Source organism: Rousettus aegyptiacus, unplaced genomic scaffold (assembly GCF_014176215.1).
Source record: "Rousettus aegyptiacus isolate mRouAeg1 unplaced genomic scaffold, mRouAeg1.p scaffold_m13_p_5, whole genome shotgun sequence".
NCBI classification, from domain to species: Eukaryota; Metazoa; Chordata; class Mammalia; order Chiroptera; family Pteropodidae; genus Rousettus; species Rousettus aegyptiacus.
The window spans coordinates 43,315,465-43,339,557 of NW_023416308.1; the positions used below are offsets into that span (position 1 = coordinate 43,315,465).

Sequence of the window (24,093 nt, forward strand, 5' to 3'; positions counted from 1 at the left end):
GGTAGGGGGCATTGTCCTGGTATTTGTGCAGTTAAACAAAGAAATAAATACATAAATAATATAATAACAGACAGTGAGAAATGCTATAAAGACATTAAAACAATATAAGGGATAAAAAATGACAGAGGGGCCATGGGGCGCTATTTTGGGTAGGATGGTCAGGGAAAGACTTGGACAAAGTGCTTTTGGATTAGACACCTACAGGAAGTGAAGGAGGGAAATGTGAGTAGCTGGGGCAAGAACATTTTAGGCATCAAAAGCAGCCCGTGCAAAGGCTCTAAAGCAGGAGCATGCTTGACAAGGTGAGAGGACCAGCAAGGATGCAGTGTGGCTGCAGCAGAGTGAGAGTTGGGCAGAGTAGTCACTGGTGAGGTCGGAGAGGGAGCCAGGAAACAGATTAGTTATGGTGCCCTTGCAGTTGTCCCAGAAAGGGATATTGATGGCTTGGATAAGTAATGGAGAAAAGAAAGTAATTAGTGTCTGGCCTTGTTCTTAAGATAGAGTTGATAGGATTTTCTGACAGTTTAGATGGGGAGTCAACAATAGAGTCAAGAATGAAAAAGAGAGAAAAAGAAGTCAAAAATGACTCCAAGGATTTTTGGCCTGGGCAGCTAGGTGAATGGAGAAACCATTCGTTAGGATGGTCCTGCTTCAAGGAATAGTACTCAGTGTTGATATGGACATGCCCATCTGAGGCTAGCCTGATTTTTCCTCCTTACATGAGTCTAACATTTTCAAGAATGTGATTTTCACTGTGTTAAGTTTGTAATGCTTATTAGTTATTCAGAATAGTTGAATATACTACAGCCATGGCACCCTGAACAAGCCCGATCCCATTTGATCTTGGAAGCTAAGCAGGGTTGGGCCTGGTTAGTACTTGGATGGGAGAGCACATAGGAAGACCAATTGTTGTAGAAGTAAAAAAAAAATAATAATTGATTGTAAGCTGACAAGGTCCTTGCAATCCGTGAGGTCAACCAAGGGCTGCCTTGCCTAATTAAAAAAAAATTTTTTTTAATAAAAAGAATAGTTGGATATATAGATCCTGAGTTCAGAAAAGAGGTCAGTCTTATAGATATTAAATAATAAGTGATCAGTATACAGAATATAACTGAAGGCATGGGACCGGATGAGATTAGAAGAGATCTATGGCCTGATCCCAAGGGCATATGGTCACTTAGAGGTCAAGGAAATGAGGAAGAACCAGCAAAGAGACTGAGAAGGAGCAGCCTGTCAAGCAGGCAGGAATTAAGGGTGGTGTCCCCCAGACAAAGTGAAGATAATGTCTGAAGCTGGAGGTGCTGAATACTTCTTAGATGTCAGGTGGCATGTGGACTGAGAATTGACACTTGGATTTGGGAAGGTAGAGGTTGTGAACACCTAAGAGGATTTTCATGATATTGTGGAAATGAAAGCCTGGAGGAATTATGCTCAAGAAAGAAAGGGAGGAGAGGAGAGTTTAAAAAATAGACATCTATTAAGGGTTTTATTATAAAGCAATGGACAAAAATGACTGGAGACTAATATGAAGTCAGTAAACTTCTGAATTTTTTGAGTATGAGAGAAAGTGAAGAACTTTTTAAATCATTTGGAGTGGTCCTTTAAAATGAGAAATAATGATGCACAAGAGGGGAGGCTAACTGCGGGAACAAAATCCTTGAGTAGGCAATAGAGGTGGGCTCCACTGCATGAGTGGATCCTTTGTCAAGAATAGACGGCAGAGGATGTACACACAGATGCAAATAGTTGACAAGTTTGGTGGTGGGTGGATGTTGAATTCTGTTTTCATCGTGTCTATTTTCTCAGTAAAATAAGAAATGAAGTCATCAGTTGAGAGTAAAGAGTAGAAAGGGAGTTTGGGAGGTTTAAGGAGAGAGTGTGTATTGATTAAGATTTTATTCTTTTATAAGTAATGGGCACACAAAATAACAGTGGCCTAAATATGTTAGAAATTTAGAAGTAGGCTATCCAACACTGATGGGGAAGCTCTGCTTTGTGAAGTTCTGGGGTCCAAGTTTCTTTCCAAGTTTCCACCCCACTATTCCTGGGCCAGGCCCTCATTCTCATGGTCTGTCACATCCATGTTCCAAGCAGCAGATGAAGAAGAGTAAAGGGATAAACTGGTTGGGTGTCTTCAGACTTTTAAAGAAAGTTTTCCAGAGTTATCACATGAAAATTCCACTGGGGGCAAAATTTGACCATAGGCTCATTCCTAGCTGCAAGGAAACTGGGAAAACTAGAAATTTTATTACTACGGAGGGAGTACAGATGTGATGGGATGGATACTTGCCATGATGTGAAATAATAAACTGGGAGAGTAGGTGAAAAATTAAGACAGTGTAGTAAAATATTTGAGTAGCCACAAGTTCCAGAGGGTATGCGGAAGGGTCTTGTGGGTCTGCAGAGGTGGGAGACTGAGTAGCACATGCACTAACATGTTTTCACATAGGGATATGATCAGAGTAGGAAGTGTTATAAGAGCTGAAGATTGGTCTTCAGGGGAAGATGTATCATAAGTTCTACATGTGGCCTCCTCTGGGAATTGGCCTCCCTGGCAATGTCATCACCACAGGGGTGGGGTGTCTTACCAAGGACAGACAGAGTTCTAGGGCCTTCCTTTAACTCTTCTGAGGGCCATGTCACAGCCACAGGAGGGCTATTCGACAGTGAGCAGGCCTAGCTCTGGATGTGCTCCTGAGAGAGTTCAGGGGTGGCCTTGCAGCAGGGAGGCGGTCAAACCAGGATAAACCTCCCTGGGATTATCTCAGTAGATGCTAAATGAAAACACATGTGACCAAATGCAATACCTGCTCTTGACTTAAATTCAATAGAAAGCCAAGGTACTTCCTTCACATAAAATGAAAACTTTATAAAAGCATTTTTGTTAAAATCAGTATTAAGGAAGCCCACTATTACCACAGTTATTATTGCTATTTTGGAAATGATGTACATGTTGAAAAAAAAAACACGTTGAAAAGGAAGTTGCAAAATCACTATTTTTAGCTATGAGTGTAATTCTGGGAAAACTAAGAGAAGCACTTAAAAACTAGTAACTAAAAAAAGAGTTTAGCAAAATGACAGGTTAAAAAAGTTTAAAATGTAAAAAGTCAATAACTGTCTTTTATATTATCAATAATCAGTTAAAAATATAATGGAAGACAAAATTCCATTTGTATAACAACAAAGACAGTAAAATGTCCATGAATAAATATGGCAAGAGATGTGTAGGGCCTATATGAAGAGAAACTTGAAACTCTAATGAGATTTATTAAATAAAAGTTGGATAAGTAGGAACATATAGTGATCTTTCGTAAACATTAATTTTATAATTATATCAGTCTTCCCAAATTTACAGTATATGTTCCTTTTCCCAATCAAAACACAGACAGAAATTTTAGGAGGAACTTGACAAAATAATGTGAAGTTCCTCTAGAAAGAAGCTATGTGAAATATCTAGGAAAATTGTGAAGAAGTTTATGAATAGAGAGTTAAATAGTAAAATACTCTCAGAAATTAAAATATATTATGAAGCTAAATGTTTTGGAGTTAAAATAGGAATGGAAATATATAGAGTCCAGAAATAAACCCCAATAAATTATGGGAATTTAGAATATGCCAAAGGCGGCATATCGATTAAGTGGTCATAGATTATTAATAAAAAATAGGACTGAAGCCACTGGCTAGTCATCTGGGAGGAAAACCCAGAGCTCTAGCTGCTGTCTACCTGTATGCCTACAGACGAGTGGCCTGACTCAGTGTTCTTTAGCCAAAGGAAAAATTAACAGTAAAGGAATTGGATTAGTTTCTGACCTTTCAACATGGAGAGATTTTATATTGACATCTGAAATTGAAGTAGGGTGCTCAAGAATGTCTCTGTGAAAAGGTGATTTCTGAGTTGAGACAGGAAAACATACAGGAAGTGCAGAGACCTTGAGATAGGCACAGATCTGATGGTTCAGGAGGAGAAGGCGGTCCAAGTGGCTGGAGCAGAGTGAGAGAGAGGCAGAGGGGTGTGGGAGCTTACAGATCTGACAGGCAGGTCAGCCAGATCATGTAGGGGCTGTAGCCACGGCGAAGAATTTGGACTTTATTAAGGCAATGAGGAGACATTGGTGGGCTTTAAGCTGCCGTTAGTGGGATGATCTGATCTGATCTGTATTTTTGAAAAGATAACTCTAAAATAGTTAAGATGGTAAATTTTATGTTATATGTATTTTACTAAAACTTTACAAATATGCTAATGAAAAAAAGATTATTGTTCTGTTACAAGAGCCAGTCACTTAAACTAAATATTACACTACTCCTTTAAGGGACATTTTACTTTCAAGTTCACCACCATGACCTCAACCCCACCCAGTCATTTTTATTCAGATATGTAACGTTTTTCTGTCCCATATATACAGTCTACCTGTACATTTGTGTTTGCAACTTTTGTCCTACAACAAAATCAATTCCAGGAGGATATACAATTCAAATATAAAAAATACGAACAGAAGAAAACATGGGACAATATTTTAATTTGAAATTCGGAAATGTCTTTCTAAGTATGACAATGATCCAACAACAGAAAATATTATTTGGTACCACTATAAATGCTGTAGAAACCCCGTAAAGAAAGAATAAAGAAAAACCAGAGGCAATTTAACCTAAGAGTTGGAAATTCACTTGGGGTTTCGATAAGACTAAAAATACCTAATAGGTATTATTTATTGATCATGTACCAGGCACTGTGCCAGGCACTGTGGAAAGTACTTTGTAAACATCACCTTGTTTATTCTCACAATAGTATACTCACGGACAAGCCTTTTTTTCCCCTATAGATAAGGTAACTAGAGCCCAGAGTGGTTAAGTTACTTGTCCAAAGTCACACAGCTGGTAAATGGAAGAATTAAAACTTGATCACTTGCTTTAAGCTGGATATCTTCTGTTTGCTCACTCAGATCTTCTCCATACCCTTCTCTACCTTGCTTTGTACCCTGGAGGATCAGATTTAGGAATTTCATTTATGAGCTCCCCTGCCCTTGGCTTCCTGTTGTATTTTGCCAACAAGAGGCTCTGGCAGATGACAGGTGGAGAATGAGGTTAGGATATTTATCTCCCTACCTCCCTCCCCACTGGGTTGCCTTGAGCTGGCCATGAGACTCTTCTGGAAGCCACAATACTGGTCATTCCCTTTTTCAAATCTCTCTCTAGTGTCCCTTCTCTGGCCCTTCGGTTCTAAGAGTGATAATGGCTTCCCGCTGCCTCTGGCCCTGCTCTTCCCATCCCATACTGGTTTCCCTAAAGCTGCCCACACTTATAGATAGTCCCTATACTGAATTCCCCACCAGTACCTTGTTTTCAGTGTGCCTTGTTTCCTGCAGGGACCCTGTCTAATCCAGATTTGATACAGAGGCCTAGGCTTTTTCTTAGCAAGAGTCGCACTTGAGCAGAGGGGTGGAAATGAGTCAGAGGGCAGTGAATGGTCTGATGGAGGGGGTCTTGGTGGGCAAAAAGCAGTAGAAAGAGCTGTAAAGATATTCTGGGATCAAATAGAAGAGTGTCAATTGCAAAACTGAGAAGTTCCAAGATTTTCCCAGCTTTCTAATGACTCAAACCAGCACTTCATTGGCAAATATGGCAGAATCTCGAGGGCCACCTTGGCGTGTGGTGGGGGATGAATCACGCACGTATGTGTTTTGAGGTGGGGTGGAGTGGGGGATAGAGGGCATAGCTGGAATTGGAGAGGATGGGAGTAGTAAATGTTTCCAATAACTCCAGTTTGACATATACCCTTTTCTTCTTATTCATTCCCAGACAACTCAGCAGGGTCTTTCACACTCCTGCCCCAGACTTGTGCAACCTTTTCTCATTGGTTGTAGCATTTCAGAAAACCTCCGTTCAAGATCGATGTCTTCATAACCTTCCTGGAGTCCTTGTGCTACTGCTCTGTGTCATGAACCATCAATGACGTATTACCCCAGTCCCATCGAACAGGACCTGAAGGACACTCCTGACCGTGGGCAGGCACTGGAACCACTCCCGCTTGCCAGACACTGGGGCTGTGGGCAAGAGGAAGTGAGAATGAGGCACGGCAAGCAGGCAAAACAGCTTTTTGGGTGACAGAACCCCGCAGCTTTGGATTAGACAGCTACAGTAAGGTCTCACTGAAATGCTTAAACCTGCCTGCCGTTTCTACATATCTCTCTGGTGTTAATTTAATAGTTATTGCAGTCACAACAACAGTCACGAGAGTAATTTCAGTTTATTGAATCAGGTACTTACGTTGAATTGGAACGTAAATACATTTTCTAGTTTCATCTTCTCGGCAGAAATGGAAGGTCAATCTTCTATCCCCATATTACAGGTAAAGAAACTTGAATGTGGGATAGACCAGAGATTCAAACATGCTCTGAATCCAAAGCCTGAGCTCTTCCTACTATGCCTTCATAGCCACAAAAGTGAACATCAAATTTTAGAGAGATCTATTTTACATCTTTTCTGCAATGGCTTCCACTGGCCCTGAGGGTTCAGAGGCTCTGCCCCTCCATCTGCCCCGCCCCCGCCGCTGCCACCTGGGAAAAGACTAGGTTTAGCTCTGTATTAGTTTCCTAGGACTCTTGTAATAAAGTACCACAGACCATGGTTTCTGTAGTTTAAACCGCAGAAATTTGTAGTCTTATAGTTCTGGAGGCTAGAAGTCTAAGATCAAGGTGCCCCCTCTGAAGGTATCAGGGGAGGATGTGTTCTAGGCCTCTCTCCTAGCTTTTGGTAGTTTCTTGACTTGTGGCAACATGATTCCAGTCTTCACATGGTGCCGTCCTAGTGTGCATGTCTCTGTGTCCAAGTTTCATGTAAGGACCTTACAAAAAAAATAAATAAGGACCCCAGTCATATTGGATTAAGGTCCACCCTAATGAACTCATGTTAACTTGATAATCTGCAAAGACTTTATCTCCACATAAAGTCATACTGACAGGTAGTAGGGGTTAAGACTTCAACACGCTTTTGGCAGACACAATCCAACACATAACAGGCTGCCTTACACATGTGGAGGCTGTCCTGCCTACTGTGCTCTGTGAGCTCCTGGCCAAGGCACTCAGGCATCTGTTAGGTCACCAAAAGGAGGACAGGAACATGGGGGTGTGTGCAGGGGTCTAGAGGGGACCTTCTTTTGGGGATGAGGATAGGGAATGAGGAACAGGGAGGAAAATCAGCAAATCCATCTGCCCTTTGCTGCCCTTGAGGAGCATAAGAGGCTTTAGGGCCTCGCTAACTCCTCAGCATCTCCATTTAATGAAATGAGGGCTTGCAGCTGCCGCTCATCGTAGCACACCGATTGCTATTAGCGATAGCACCTCACAAGCACTGTACCTATTGTCCCGGCTCACCGAACGCCAGACAGCCCTCCCGCGGGGGACTCTCTCAGCGAAGTGGGCCTGGCTCCACCAGCAGGATCAGTATCTCTTCCTGCCTGAGAGCCCGGAGCCACTCAATATCCCAGAAGATAAGAGATCAATTCCAGCACACCAGAGAAGAAACCGATCAGTCGAGGAAGCAGGGCCCACTTGGAGATTAGCAGATCTGGGAGGGAAAATTAATAGTAGCTAATTCAGTCACACTTAAAGTCCTCCCAGTAAAAGGTTTTATCCAGATTGAATAAAGTAGGATCTGTGCATTTGCTGGTGACTTGAAAACTCTTGATGAAATTTTGTGCAGTTGTTGATCATTCAGTACCTCTGATCCTGTTGGTAATTATTGTTAGAGTTCCATTTGATAACAACACTGGATAAGGTGGGAAGCATCATATTTAAATACAAATGATGGATTCAAGTATACATACCACTTACTCCCCCTTCACTAGTCATTCAACAAATAGGTAATAAGCAATTATTATGTACCATGCATTGCGGTGGGCCAGTATGGAGTCACAGCTACGAATACATTACGATTTCTTGGCCCTCACATTCTCTTGGTCCAGAAAACAGACATAACTGTTAACGATGAAACCATCCCTCAGAGTGTTAAGTACTCTAGTAGATTTTTGACAAATGTGCTTTGGGAAACATAGAAGAGGGACATTTAATTCAGGGAGGGAATTGAGATGCTGGTTGGAAAAGGAGTCACACAGGGTGTGATGTTTGGGCTACATTTTGAAGGATGAATAGAATTTTCCAGAAAGACACAACTTGTTTTTGATTTCCCTTTTACAGTGAAGAACCAGCTATGTCAGGTTACTTTTCCAAGGATAAAGGTAAATGGCAGAGGCGTACTTGAACCCTACCGCCTGACTTCAGAGGCAACTCTCCTTCTATGATTCCTTTCTTTCCACTTCCAGCCTCTTTAAGTCTGAGAATTGGGGAAACTGGAGACAGAAGCATCCAGCGAAGGTTTTGCCCCAAAGCAGCTGCAGTGCCTAACGCCCAGTGATGCCAAGGGAGGCTGCCCACTCAGGATGCCTGCAGGCCCTGGGCACCATCCGCAGCCCTCTGGTACATGGTGGTGATGAGCAGCCTTCCTCCTGGCACAGACCCGGCTGCATTTCTTTCTGTAACAACTGAACTGATTAGAAAGAAACTTCGACTTGATTAGTGATTATTGTCTGAGTGCAGCCGCGACTCTAAGCCTGCTCATTCTGGGGAGGGAGGGATGCTTTGAAAAAAAAACACTAGCAGGCTTCTTGTTGCCTGAGCAAAATGCAGGCTTGTCTCAGCCCCTCCCCACATCTGGTCTTTCTCCAAGTTGATTCTGAACTGATGTTGGCCTTTTTCTGGAGAGGGCTGGGTAGGCAGGACAGGGTGGAATCCTTTCCTACATCACCCCTCCATGCAGAGAGGCCCTGAAAGCACGGCATCTGGAAATCTGGCCAACCTTTTCCTGTGCCTGTCTCCTGAGTCCAGCCACAGAAGCCAGACCTTAACCTGCGCTAAGCCTCCAGCATCAGATATCTGCTCAGACTCACCTGGGTTCAACCACGTATCCATGGGACCTTGCTTGACTTCTCTGTGCCTCAGCTTCCTCCTCTTTAAAATAAGAATGATAGTCCCTACCTTATAAGGTTATTGACAGACCCAAATGAGATAGTCAACAATGCTGTATGTTTATTGGTATTATTGCTGTTATCATTGGTATTGTTGTTGTGAATTATGGAAATCCCAACTTGGCTTCTTTGGATCTAAGGGAAAATCTCCTTGGGCAAACTTCTCATATCTCTGGATTTGAGTTCCCTCTTTGGTAAGAAAGAGGGATTTTTGTGAAGATTAAATGAGATAGTGACTGTGAAATGTTCTACACAGGCCAGATGTAGACAGAGCAGAGCCTCCATGTGCATTAGATGGACCTGAGATTGAGTTTTGTTGGACACAGTTACTCAGCCCAAACCCAGGCCAAAGGATCCCGGGACCAGGGTCCTGGAGTGGCAGTGAACTGTGGAGTTTTTAACAAACTGGGATGTGTGCTCTCTATCCTGGGGAAGGTAAACCAAAGGGACAGGAATACAAACCTTCCGACTTAAGGATCTTTAAAGCCCTGCAGATGAGCTGAAGGAAAGTGCTGAAGGAAAGCAGACGTTAGCAGGATGAGAAAGGGTTGATGGGGGGCTTAGAAGTGGAGGATTAGAAGAAACATGGAAAGGGCAATCCTCTGGCAGATGAGGGAGGAGAAAGTGAACATTTATCGAGTGCCTACCAGTCAGATGTGTGTTAGGGGCTTCTCATCCATTGCCTCATCAAATCTCTCAACGAGTCTTCGAAGAGGCAGCACGAGCCCAATGTGACAAAAAAGAACCCAGGGCTCAGAGAGGTTCTGAAACAGCTCAAATTCACACAGTCAGGAGCACGGAGATGGGATTCAGTCTTCCCCCCAAAATGGTGTTCTTGCCACTGTACTGGGCTGTGTTTTCCATTTTAGTGCAGTTCTAATTGATCTCCCATCTTTCAGGCCTTGGATCTGTTGGGCCTGTGCTCATCTGAAGAATCTGGCCGCACCGTGGCGTCCCGCCACCCTTGCTTGTGTCAACACCTGTTCTTCTAGTGCTCAGCAGTGTCTGGCACTGAGTAGGTGCTCACTAAATACACCCTTGCTACACAGGGACAATATAAACTCTGAGAAAGGGGCACCTGTCACGCTTTTCAGCAAAAACAGGTGGTGTCCCTGCTTAGCTCCGTTGTACATACTTCGGGGATGAGCTGACCCTGACACGATGCCACTGAGTCATTTCTCAAGTTGTGGCAGACACCAGGTCTCCATCTCCTGCCCCTCCCACACACTCTATCATCTCTCTTTCTCTCTTTTCTACTTCTTTCATTCTCTTGACCTCTGTCTCTTGCCCACATGGTTCACTTTCTCTTCTTTCAACTCTTACTGTTTCTTTTAGCCTCATTCCCTTTTCCTTTACTTCTTCTCTGTTCTAGTCCTGTCTCCAGCAGCCATGGGCATGACCCAGGTTTTAGGGAACTCACTTTTGCTCCAGAACAAAAGCAGAGAGTCAACTTGGCCATAAATATCTTGTCAGGCTGGCCTGCAAACCAGGGAGGGAGAAAAAGTATGGGACGGGGTATTCCTCAGCCCAGCTGTACCCTTGCCTTATGATCTTAGGCAAGGCATTCAAACTCTGAGTCTTATTTTCATTTTTGTTCCATCTTTTCATAGCACTATAGTGAGAGTCAAATAAGACCGAAGCAGACCCTGTGATGTGAGCAAGAGAGCATTTTAGAGTCATGATAGCTTTAAGTTCTGGCTCTGCCATGTGACTAGCCTTGTCCCCAGTTCCCCTATCGACAAAAATAAATATCTTACAGGGTTGCAGTGAGGAGTCAGTGTGGTGACTATGAGAAAGTACCTTACAAATGCTAAAGCTCTGGTCTCAGTTGCAGTTTTATGAAGAGAACCTCAAACTGTCCTCCATCAGTGGCTTCTTCCTTTGGGAAAAGGATGGCCACTTTCCCAAGGCTGCCTGTGAAGGTGCCCTTCCTCTCCTGCCCTTCCCATGGGACTCGGTCCTACTTCCTCCCGCCAACCACCTTCTCTGCCAGCTTGGCCATCTCTCCCTGGGGGAGCCCCACTGAGCAGGCCCCGTGTCCCAGAGTCGAGAGTCTGGCCATGTTGGGTTTGTCCGCCAGCCCCTGGCAGCCAGGCCGCTGATTTATCTCCCGATGCACTCTATGCCATCTGTTTTTATATTGCTTTCAGCACAAGATAAGTGGCTCCCATACAGCGCTGAGCTTCAGAGATTGCAAAGTTCATGAGTTTGCAGAATTTATGATAAGGCAGAGAATTGTCTTAGTGCATCATTCATGTGCGCAAGGTCCAGAACGAGATGCTGCTGCTTCCAGATGTTTCCTTCTTCCCTCCCATCCCCTTCTCAGGAGGTGGGATGGCCAGCCAGCATCCCCGTCACTCGTGCCTGAACCATGTGAGTGTGCAGTTCCTCACTAGCTTCAGCAGTGACACAGTAGGGAGCACTTCTCTACAGAAAAGAGCGGGAGGAGGGAAAAAGATACGAGGTGGCTGATCACCATGTTCTGTGTCCTCCAAAAGTGGTTGGCTGACAACTGAAGTGTTGGATGATAGTGAAAACTATTGTCCAGTGTTTTATTTCTCCTTGAATTTTGTTTGGTAAAATATTTCACCATCTTGAGTTGCTATGTATCATAAGTTCTACATATGCATTAAAAAGACCACGAATGATTGTCTAAAATAGAGGTCCCCTACTTTTATTCTCTATTTTTTCTATGTCAGGCACAGAAAGTTTTTGGTCAGTGGATACAATACAAAGAACACTGAGGAATGTGTGAGGTGTCTTAGGCTCTGCAGAAGAGGAGGCCTGCGTTTCAGGTGGAGGAAGGCTTTGAGCATATGGCTTTGGGGATAACTGGTTGAAGTAGGAGCCAGTCAGGTAGAGAGGGTGGAGAGGAACATCCTTAGCAAGAGAAATGGCAGGTGCCAGGTCCCAGAGGCAGTAGAGCATGGAGCTGGTTCTGGAACTCCATGATTCCATGGTGGTTGAGTGTGGCCAGAGTGAAAAGGCCTGTTACAAGTGTGCAAAGTGAGATGGAGAAGATGCAAAGTTCAATAGCTTCCACAGGACCTCGTGTGCCATGCTAAGCATTTTACATTCCTTCCACGGTGAGCCGCTAGAGCTGCTTACTTCTTTATTTAAAGTAAGCTACCATTCATTGATTTAGTGCTTCCTGTGTGCTAGGTATTGAAATGCACTTTACATATATTATTCCCATATCTCACAACAACTCTGTTGTGAGATGGATCTTATTATGCCCATTTTATAGAGGAGAAAGTAAAGATTAAACCACTTGATTAAGATTATACAAGTGGTAGGGCTTGTATTTTTATTTGGGTCTTTCTGACACTAAAACATTTCATCACTATTCTATGATACCTCCTAGCTGTGTCAATCTACCCCTTCAAGAGCATTAGCATCCTAATGTCATAACTCAGGATTAGGCGGGCATGACCTATAAATCAGAGAAAGACTGGAGAGGTCATAGCCTGGAAATTTTAGGATCGAATAAGCATGGGGTTCAGAATGGCATGCTCATTTAGCTGGCCACAGCTTGGTAAGCAGCTAGCATGGTAACACCATGTGGTGTTTGTAACCTCCGACAAATAAGCAAGAGGGTTTTGGGAGTCCTCTTCTAAGATCCTATGTGGGCCGTGAATAAAGTTATGTTCTGAAGCATAAACCTAATGTGCATACTTATCTTCCTGGCCCACCTGACCCACTGTGTATCATTCACTTGTCTCTCTTGAAAGTCCAGACTTCTGCTCATGCCAAAGACCTATAGGTCCTCAACTGGTCTTCTTGGCTCAAAGCAGGCTGCACTTTTCTCTGGGCTTTTCCTCTCGACTATAGCTTTCCCCTTAGTCTCAGCACTTGGATAATGTTCTGATATGTGTACCTGGCTCTCAAAGGTCTTCTACTCATGTGCACCAATTTGGGCCACCCTCACACAGCTTGCCTTTTCATTATAGGTGGAACAAGATACAGTCAAGTGGCAGGCTGTGACCACGTAAGTGAAACGACAAGTCCTGGGCCCAGAAGAAGAAGGTAGTAAGAGGCATATAACCAGAAGAGGCATTTGTGGATGGGGCCAGAGTTAGAGTCCACTTCTAAGACTGAGGCCCCATATCTGGGTCTGATGGAACAAGTGTGCTCTACCTCACTGCCTAGTAACAGGGGTCCCTGGCAAGGGTAGAGATGGAGTGCAGAGGCTGAGATGAGACTCCAAGGGAGAATCTAAGTCATCGAGGACTGAAAATCCTAAGATCAGTACTAATGAATCCCTGTTTTCTTTGAGTTTCATGGAATTTTGAGCTACTGAATTCTGGAGATATTAGCCATGGTCCATAGGGGAAAAGATAAGATACATGTCAGGCATGGCCCAGGTTGCAAATATTGGAGTGCGAGATTTCTATGTGCTAGAAATATAGACACTCAACAAATCCTGTCAGAGTTAAACAAGTAGGGCCCCAATAATGGTGACTCATTTGAGCAAAAGCCTTAAGAGTGTGTCTGTGTGGTAGAAGAGAAGTAGGGAGAGGGACAACTCTGGTGACACAGAAGTCTGGGGAAAAAGAAGTGAACCGATGCTTTTTGAGCACTTGGGCTAGCCCCTGCAAACCTTTTCTTGCCCAATCCTAATTCAACGCCATGGGGATAGGTGTTAGCATCCCTCTCACAGGTGAGGAAAAGGCTCAGCAATATTAGAGGAATCAGGCAAGGTAATGCAAATTGTAAGAGGCAGAGTCATGGTTTGAATTCAGGTTAAAAGTCTGAGATTCACACTTTTAACCACTCTTTGTGGCTTCTGAGTGTCTCAGCTAGTCTCAGTTGCAACATTGAGGCCAGCTTTACCGTTAATTAAAATTTCCCAGAGGTATTTACATTTTAAGGTTGAGCTCTTGAAACAAGAAAAACCATCATAACTCAAATAGCAAAAGTTTGACTTCCTTAGATCTGTTCTCCAACATGGTGGCTATGAGCAACACGTGGCTCTTGAATATTTGAAATGTGGTTAGTCTGAATTGAGTTACACTCCAATGTAAAGTACAAGCTAAATGTTGAATGGTTACAATAAAGAATAATGTAAAATATCCTATTAATTTTTTATATTAATTAAATATTGAAATGATAAAATTTTGGATATATTGGGTTAAATAAAATATCTTACTGAAATTAATTTTATATGTTCGATTTTTCCTTTATTCCTGTGACTACCAGAAAAATGTTATGACATATGTGGTTTGCGTTTGAGGTTTGCATTATATTTCTCTTAGATATACAATCCTAGATAACAATGTGCCAACATTTTTTATGTCTTTCATTCAAAACATGTATGTTAATGGTGACTACCTTTATTGAAAATTTATTGTTCCAGGAGTCTGCATAGTCAACATACATTGTTATACACACATAAATAATATAGAAATATTATTTCCTCATTTTATAGATGAAGAAGACGAGAACCAGGTTAACTAAATCCAAGATCCATTGACTAGTAATAGACAGCCCAGCACATGGTTATAGGTGTGTGCTCTGGGCCAGTTGGTCTGGATTCAAATCTCACTTCTTCCACTTATTAGTTGGTGAAGTTGGGCACAATACTTAACCTTTCTGTGTCTTATTTTCCTGTTCTGCACTTGAAGATTTAAAAAAAAACAGAACTTACCTAGGCTAGTTAGAAGAATTCAGTAACTTCCTACATGTTAAGCACTTTCAATAGTGCCTGACTCACAAAAATAAATGATGGTTAGCTATTTTTGTCCTCAAGTGACAAGGGCTAAGATCTAAACCTGCTTTACCCAATACTCTTTTCAGAAGATGGCTTATGAAACATCTTTTGTGTGTTAGGTACATTACTTTGATGCTATGGGGTATGTAATATTAATAAGAAACAAATTCTCAAGAATTACAGTCTTGTACAAGAGATAAGAAATGTACATAAAAACTACAATACAGAATAGAAAGAGGTAAATGGTGACCAAAAAATGATGACATGAGGACATAGAGATTAAGCTCCAATTAGGTCAAAGTCACTTTGACTTGGAGGCAACCAGAGGATATTTCTTGGAGGAGGTGATGTTTGTCAGGACCTTAAAAATGGGTGGTGTAATGTTGAGCAAAGATGAGAGTTAGGACATCGTGGCTAAAGAAAACAGTAATAGCAAAAGTACAAACATGAAGAAGTGAAGGCACCTTGGAGAATGGTTAGGAATTTCCTTCTGCTGGAGCATGAATTTGTGGCAAGTGGTATGAGAGACTGTGCTGAACCATCAGGTTGGGGCTGCTCACAGAGGGCCGTGAATACCAGGCTAAAGAGTTTGTTTATCAACGACCAGTTGTCATGGCTGCTGCATGTGGCTTGGCTTTGGTACTCTGAACAAGCATGCTCAGATAGGGGAACAAGTGGAGGCTGAATCCTTCCCTCTGCCTCTCCATCAAGCCACACACACATCCTTCACTGGTAGTAGGAGGATCCTTTTTTTCTAATTTACGAAGAGGCATCTGAGCCCTATCAGCTTTGTCGTCAAATTGTCCCTTTACCAGACTTGCTGATCACTGATACCCCACAGTGTCACCTTCCGCATCCTTAGCTGCTGCAGCAGTTAGCTGAAAGGCTTCTCCCCTGACCCACTCATGTAGAGAAACTCCCCAGGAACTGGTGTTCTCCCTCCCTCCTGTAAATATAAATGATGGCTCTGTCCCCAGCTGCTCAGGATCATTTCCATATAGGCTGGGATACTGAGGAGTCCCAGGATGTCTCAGGGTCATTGCAGGAGTTGCTGTAGAGTCACCTCCCTGAAGCCCTGGCTTGTATTTATTCAAGTAAAATTGCCCAATGCCAGTGTGTCTCATGATCCCAACACTGGCTCTGCCCCCATGGGGCCAGAAGGAAAAATGGCACCTCTGCTGTCATCTCCCAGGGAGCTTGGCTCTCTCAAATTGAGTTACTCACTGCTCCTAACTTTGCCGTCATCATTTCCTTCTGCAGCCTATTAAAACTCTATCCCTGACTAATGTAGCTGAACACACTGCTCCCACTCTCTTCTTCTGCCAGCAGCATCTGTACAAAAAAATCAGCTTTGTCAGGCAGGCTTCTCTTTCCCTCTCACTCCCTTTCCTCTCCCTCCCAAGAGTTCACCCAGTCATTGTCTTCCCCAAATATTCCAGAAATCTCCCTCTGCCCTTGAGCCGTCCTTAGCCCGGATTCCAGGGCTCTGGGGCAGGCTGCAAGTCTCTCGGCCTGGCAGGTGGTGAAGTCTTCACCCAGCTGCCATCTTCACCAGCCCATATGGGCAAACAATATGCTTTCTATAGAAGCCTTTGTAGGTCCCACCCAGCAGAGCATACCCACTTTCCAAACCTGCCTGACAGAGTTTACGTGTACGATAGGAACAAATCAGACAGTTTGTTGACATGTTCAACATGTGTGGTTTGGCACTGATTCAAGTTGAATGTGTTTGGGTGTGTGTTAAGTATGTTTTCAATTTTCAGCCTTGATTTCATACCTGTACATGTCAAACACACACATGCATTGATATTATAAGGCCATATAAATAAAAGCCACAAAATTTCAAAGCAAGCAGGCAGCAGGCAGGAGTCTTTGTAGATACTATCTCTTCTATCTATTGCCTAATTTCTTTTGTTTTCATGGAATTCTGGGCTACTGAATTCTGGGGGTGTTGGCCATAGTCCATGGGAAAAAGATAAATACATGCCAGGCATGGCCCAGATTAAATGGGATGGATATTTTGCAAATATCAGAAAGTGAAAAAATGAAAATTTTGCTTCTGTCTTAAGAGTATTTTCTGGGTTTTGTTTTGTTTTGTTTTTAATATGTTTCATCTAAGGACAAAGGCTCACTAATGCCTACGGGAAATAAGAACAAGCAAATTTGTCAATTAGAATACTGTTTGTGCTTCTGTTGCCCAGGTCAATCATTTTACTAATTAGTTAATTCATTCATTCGTTAATTTATTCACTTATTCATTTGACATCAATTTTTTAAAATAACATTTTTTTCTGATTATAATAGTAATGCATATTCATTTCAGAAATGTGAAAAATCCACTAAAGTACAAAGACAAAATTAAAATCATCTTTTGTCTCTCAATCCAAAGCTGTTGGCTAATATTTTGGTGCATTTTTCTTCATAAAGGTATCCTAGACGTGGCCACACCCCTCAGGCACCCTCGCTTCTTGACCCTGAGCCAGAGTTAGCGCTCCTTTCAGAGTAAATCTACCTCACAAAATAGAGGAAAACAATGAAGATTTTGCCAAAGTTTTCAGGGAAAGGCAAAGGAGAAGGATACAATACATACTGCACAGCTAAATTTAATTTAAAAATCTCTCTTAGACCTCTGAGTTCTCTGCTATGCCCCTAACTCCGATCAACTGCCAGCTGCCTCAACTCCTTGCCTATCCTTAGTCCTGCCACAGAGAGCTTGTACTGTTCCCGGCCCCAGTCTCTCTTCTCTCCACGTCTTCACATGTATGTCTCTTCTATGTAGACAAAGGATCCCCATCTTTGCAAAAAAAGTGTGTTTTTTCCTTATAACAGATCATTTTTTCTGACTCATTCAGATACATAGGTATATATATGTGCACACACCTTTATATAGGAATTTTGTTAAAATGAGATTTTATTGCATCTTGTAGTTTTTTAACTGTTTTTTCTTCTGCATTATATATTTTATAGACCCTTACAATCAAATGTTTTTTGACAGTATGGTTTTTTATAGTTGTGTAACATTTCATTATATGATGTACTATAATGTTTTTGACTAATACGCTATTATTGGATATTTTGGTTGTTAATAACTTTTGCTATTATATATAGGACTATGATAAACATCTTATATATCTCCAATTATTTTCTTTGTAAACATCTCCAACTATTTTCCTAGGATAAATTTCTAAATTTGGAATTTCAAGGTCAAATTGAATGAGCATTTTGAAATTTGGTATAACTTTGCCTCCCGAAAAGTGTCAACATGAAACGTCTATTAAGCACTTTCTGGGTACCAGGCACTATGCCCACTGCCAGAGATTCAAAAATATCTAAGATATTCTCTGTTATTGAAGAGCTTGTAGTTAAGCATTTGCTTTAACTAAATGGTATGCCCCTGCTCCATCTCTAAATCATCTATTTGAACTTGCACTTAATGACATGATTGAGAAGCTAATGGAACTAATCCTAAATTTATTTTTTAAATGTCTATCACATACAATAAACTTTCTGATTCTTGAAGCAAACTCAAAATTTCTGTATACAATATTTGCCAGTTTATAATACTTGCAGGAATACAAAATGCTTCTAATTTTACCCCAAAATTATATATTTTGAAGAAAAAGGTAAATATTTCTTATTTATGGATTAAAATTATTTAACTTTATCTTAAAGAGGTAAGTGCTGTGTGTGTGTGTGTGTGTGTGTTACATACTGAAATCTTGTATGAAATTTTACATTTTAGCTCTGCAGAATTAGGCTAACAGAATATGAAATTTGTGTCTTTGCTAGGATATTTTCTGTTGCCTTACTTCATCACTGGCATCAGCTATTGTTTCTAAGTACATTTTCTGTTTAGATCATATATAAGCACTTCTAAGCAATAAATCTGAATTATACATGTCATGGTAGCTTTTATTTTTACCACTAAATATTTGCAAGAATTTCACCCTCTTGCTAGTGTTGGTTATGGGATTGACTTTTGCCAATGAAATATATCAGTGACATTAGCTACTTTCAAACAAGCTTTAAGAGCCATCACTTGGTTCTGCCATCTCTCCTTTCTTCTTCTAGACTAACGTGTTCCTGATAGGATGTGCTGTTTCAGCCTGGTCAGGGGACAGAGATGACACACATCTACTCATATAAATAAGAAATAAACCTCTGCTGTGATTCTGGGATCATTGTTACCACAGCATAATGTAGCTTAAGAGGACTGTCATACATGCTAATGCTTAAGATGCCATGTCATATATGTAACGAATATGACATGATTGTTGTTCTTTATTTAATTCAATCCATTAATTTACACCTGCAGCATGTGGCTTTTCATTCGAAGTATTGGTACATTGGATTGAGTAGAATTTTTGGACTATATTTTTGGAGGGTGAGGGAGGGGAAACGCATTTTACAAACCAGCTGATTAACTGTTTTGTTACAAGTACTGATATATAAAATTTCCAGCTGTGATCTCTAGCATCAGGTGATTACCTAAGTTGACTTCAAGTTAAAATGCAAGAATATATTTCAATTTCAATTTAATCAACCACACACAAAAATTAAAATCTACCAAATTTCTATCTATGTCATTCCCTCCCCATCTGTTTGTGAGCTTTGTGTGACGTCTTCTACAAATATCTCAAGCAAGGCTAGTTGTGCTTACCTCTGCATCTCCATACTATTTAACCCTGCCTCTCACAGAAGAAATAACTCTTATTTATAATTATGAGTTTATATTCTACTGAGTGACTCATCTCTTAAGAGCAAGGACTGTGTCTTATCCAACCCTTCATAAATATTAAAGATTCATTCATTTTTCCAAGCATTCATTCATTCAACAAATATTTATTGAGCAATAACTATGTGCCAGTCCGGAAATTTAGTGATTAACAAAACAGATATGATAACTGCCCTCATGGAGAAGACAGGCAATAAACAAGCAAAAAAAAAAGTTCAGATAGTGCTTAAATACTGTGAAAGACAGGTAAAAGGTGAAGTAATAAAAGATAATGATGGCTTAGTGGATACAACCCGGCTAGAAATGTCAGTAAATCTAGGAGAAAGTACAATTCATGCAGAGACCTGAAGAAACCACCTGGGGGAAAAGTACCTCAACCAGAAGAAAAAGGGGAACATAAAGTCTTCAGGGCTCGAAAGAGCTTGGCTTATTCATTATTGAGAAATGTAAAGAAATTGAATTATTACAGATAGACATGAAGAAAACTTGGGAGAGACAATGAACTCTTACAGAACATAATAAGAAATTTATTATTTTTTCTAAGAAAAATGGGAGGCCACTGATGAGTTTTAAGTAGAAGAATAACATGATCCTGTTTGTGTTTTTAAAATTTGTTCTTACTCAGGATAGAGGTGAGTTTACGGGGAAGCAAGAATAGAGTAAAAAGCCATTAAGTAGGCAACTAAAATTGTCCTTGGGAAATGTGCTTATAGCTGAGATCATGGGGGTGGCTGTGAAAGTGGGAAGACAAGGATGGATTTTGGATACATTTCAGAACAAGAAATTATGAAAGTTGCTAATAGGATGAGCTATGTGGGCGATGGAGAAGGAGGTATTAAGGTGATGTCCATGTTTTGGGCTGAAGTAAATGTGTAATTGGAGGTGCTATTTACTAATTTTACTAATATGGTTCGATTGGAAAAGGAAAAGTCTTAAGGCGGAGAGGGGGTAAGAATCCTACTTTGTATATAATATGTTTGAAGTGCCTATGAGATAGGTAAACGGAGGAGAAGTGGAGTAGGCAGTAGCATATACGAGTCATAGCTGAGAGGAGAGCTTTGGGCTGAGATATAAATTTTGGAGTCTTCAGGATATAAATGTTATTTAAAGCCATGGGACTACATGGGATGACCTGGAAGAGAGACTCGGTAAATGTTTACTGAACGAATCAATGGCCAAATGAATCAATGGATGCCAAGACCAGGGCGGAGGCTGGTGGTTCCCTAACTGAATACAGCGATGCCAGAGGAGAAGCGGGCTTAGCAGTGGCGATGGAGGGGGAGGTGAGTATGGTTGGATTCGTGAGTCACAAGTGCCTCCTCCTCAGTTAGAGATTTGCAGGAAATGCTCACAAATGTGTTTGTGTGACCTTTGGGGAGAATGACAGCTAAAGAAAAACATGTAAGCCTTATCAGCCTCTTGGGAGACTGAACTGTTGGAATGGATAAGATGACTAGGAAGACCATGTAGAGTGGGAGAGGAAGGATACTAATGGAAAGGTGGTGTCCACATGTTCAAATGGGTAGAGGAGAAGGGACCCTTTAGGAAGGAATGCTTGGAGATGGGGCAGAGGAGTAGCGATGACAACACAGATGAGTCAGAAAGAACTCTGTCAACAGTGTCAGCGCCTACAGAGAACGAGAGTAAAGTCATTGGATTTGCAGAGAGTCTCAAGTAGTGGCGGGAGCAACTCACTGACCACTGATTGAGAGGTGGGCTCCTGGAGAGGATGCCTTATTTTCTCAAGAGGCTTACTAGAGATGGGAAAAGATCGTTTGAGGGGAAGGTGGTCTGAGAAAAGACAAAGAGGTCACTAACATTTGTTGATTGAGAATATATATTGCAGGGAGAACATAATAATTGCATTACCAGCTGGTACTAGATTGTCTCCTAGGGAGAGGACTGGCTTTGTTTAGGAAAATACTTTGACAAGATATTTTGGATTTGAAAGATGAGATTCCAAGCATAGTATAGGAATATACAGCCAAATAAGAAAATAACCAAACTCTTCTGTGTAAGGCATGAACAGGAATATGGGGACTGAGATGAGCAGAATGAGAGAAGGAAGACGATAAAAGAGAAAAGGAGGGAACGGGGAGACAAGACAGCAGGAGGCTGGAATGTGCAGAGCTATCGCAATCAGTTAAGTTTGTTTGGCACACCACTCTTGGTTCCCTTACTTCTCCGTGAAGGCCTGATGCACGCACAGTTTGATAACAAGAGTATTTGACGAGAATGAAAGAATCAGGGTGGTGTCCAATGTTAGCTTGTGTGGAGTGGAAAGGGGTTAATTTTCTTTAGATAACTAAATGTGTTCCAAACTGAACAAATTCAGAGGTAACCAGAAGCATAAAAGCCTTTCCCCAAAATTTTGGAAAAACTGGGTTTTCTCTGACAGGTGGGTTTAGGGTTATGGGCCAATTTCATTCAAATCTCAGAGGACAAGACTAACTCTAATTCACATCAGAGTTTATGCATACTCTGGGCAAGACACAGTATGCCAAAGACCTTAATAGTTATCTTATTTATTTTTCAGAATGACATTAAAAGTTAACAAGAGAGTATTAACTTCTATTTTCAGATGGGCAAAATGTGACTCAGAAAGGTTAAGTGAATTGTCCAAGATCACACAGCTTGCATTAGTAAAGAAATAATTTTAACTCAGATATCTCTGAATCTGATATGCTTTTCATTTCACCAAACTGACTCCACTTGTAGACTGGGCCGAGGGCCGAGGGGAGGGGTAAAAAGACTTGAAACATGAATAGGTTGAACAAAAGAAGCCAGGATTGAAGGAAGGGTCTGGAGGAGGAGCGAGGGGGGAGTAAGGGAATAGGTGAGGGAAAGGAGAGGAGAGGAGAAGAGAGGAGAGGAGAGGAGAGGAGAGGAGAGGAGAGGAGAGGAGAGGAGAGGAGAGGAGAGGAGAGGAGAGGAGAGGAGAGGAGAGAGAGAGAAAGAGACGAGGTATTTGATGAAGTGAAGTGATTTTCCTAAGCCTTTTCTACCCCTACCTTCCTTCCATCTGCTCGGGAGATTCTGAGCCTGGAACCATGCTGCTGGGCAAAAAATGAGAGCAATTAGTGGCCTCTCCCTCCCCTGTTTAATTTTGGATGCCTAACCCCTTTACAGAGTAGTTACTTTCTATTTGGCTGAGCAGATATGAGCAATGTTAATTCTATAATTGGGCCTACCACCCTGGGTGCTTGATAAGCATTAGGTGCCAAACAACATTGTTCTAACTGAAATAGCCTCTCCTTAAAGCTATCGTTGCCCATGTGTAGGCCTTTAGGCCTTTACATGCTTCAAATAAGCTTAAACTGCGCACTTAGTATTTCACAGCAGGAACCCGGGCTCCTTTAAAACTTTGTGTTTTTTGCCAAGGATTACTCTAGGTTATGCTCTGGCTTATTTATACTAAATGATGATTCCCCTGTGCTCAGACATGAAAACAAGGTCTCAATTCATAAATCTGCTGTGTCTTGGTCTTCGCTACAGTTTTTAGGCCCTTAGCGATCATTCAGGCTAAGTTTGCATTGTTTGTGTCTGGAAAACAGCAACGCAGAGTGCCAGACAGAACTTTGGGCTCTAAGTTGAAAAACCTGGCTGGTAGTCCAAATTCCACTAAAGAGCTAGTCAAGATATTTGCTTTCTTTAGACCTCAGTTTTTTCATACACAGAGTAAGAACTTTGGGCTAGATTAGGAAAAACAAACATTCCACTTCCCACTTCTGAGCACATGGCAGACATGAAGTTGATTTGATCTCTTGCCTCCTGGTCATTCTAATGGCAGTGCTCTAGGCAGCAATTATCAGTAGATTGGATTTAACATCAGGAGCTGACATCACTTTTTCCCATGCAGAGAAGAAATGACCGTCCTAATGATTGGGGTTGTACAGGCCTCAAGGAAGGGCTGCATCAAACCTGTCCTAGACACAGAGGAATCTGTCTGGATGGTCATTTCCCTTTCCAACTCTCTGTTGGAAATTTCTTTGAGTTTAATCCCCAGAATGCTCCCATTAAAATGTTAGTTTGTGTCTCCATTTTCTTTCTTTGGTAGGATAGAAGAATACTAAATTTTATAATTTAGGATAGGAAATGACCTTGGTGATCACCAACTGATTTCTATTAACAAGAGCCAACATTTATTGAGGGCTGACTATGTGTCAGTCACTGCGTCCACTGCTTTACATACCTTAGCTCTCTTAATATACATGACAGAGTCAGCCAGGGCTGGGTCACCAGTGACCTTAGTGTTGATGTATCTAATGGATTCTACTCTGCTGGCAACCTCCCACAATGGGTCTACTGTCTTTGCCTCTATACCTGAGTTGTTGAGAATCCTAGGGAGAAAATTCTATAACCAAGTGGCAAACTGATCTCAGTAGTGCGGCTGGCCAATTATGTTGTCACCGGGAATCTCTCACTCCTTCCCCACCCAACCTCACCTCTCATCTCCTCCTCTTCTCAAATTTCCTCCCAGTCGTCTTCTTTCACATTCTAAGCAGATGTTTTCATCCATTACTTCATTTTAAAAGATAAAAAAATTAAAGTGACAGAACATTGTCTCTTGTCCTCACCATTTGGATCTATGCACCACTTCCCTGATCTGTTTCTACCATCAGAGTGGAA

The 24,093-nt window shown here is 41.7% G+C and overlaps 1 pseudogene; it reads left to right on the top strand.

The window, feature by feature from the left end:
* Window positions 1–799: 799 nt before the first annotated feature.
* LOC118603046 lies at window positions 800–918 on the top strand (annotated as a pseudogene).
* Window positions 919–24,093: the final 23,175 nt, after the last annotated feature.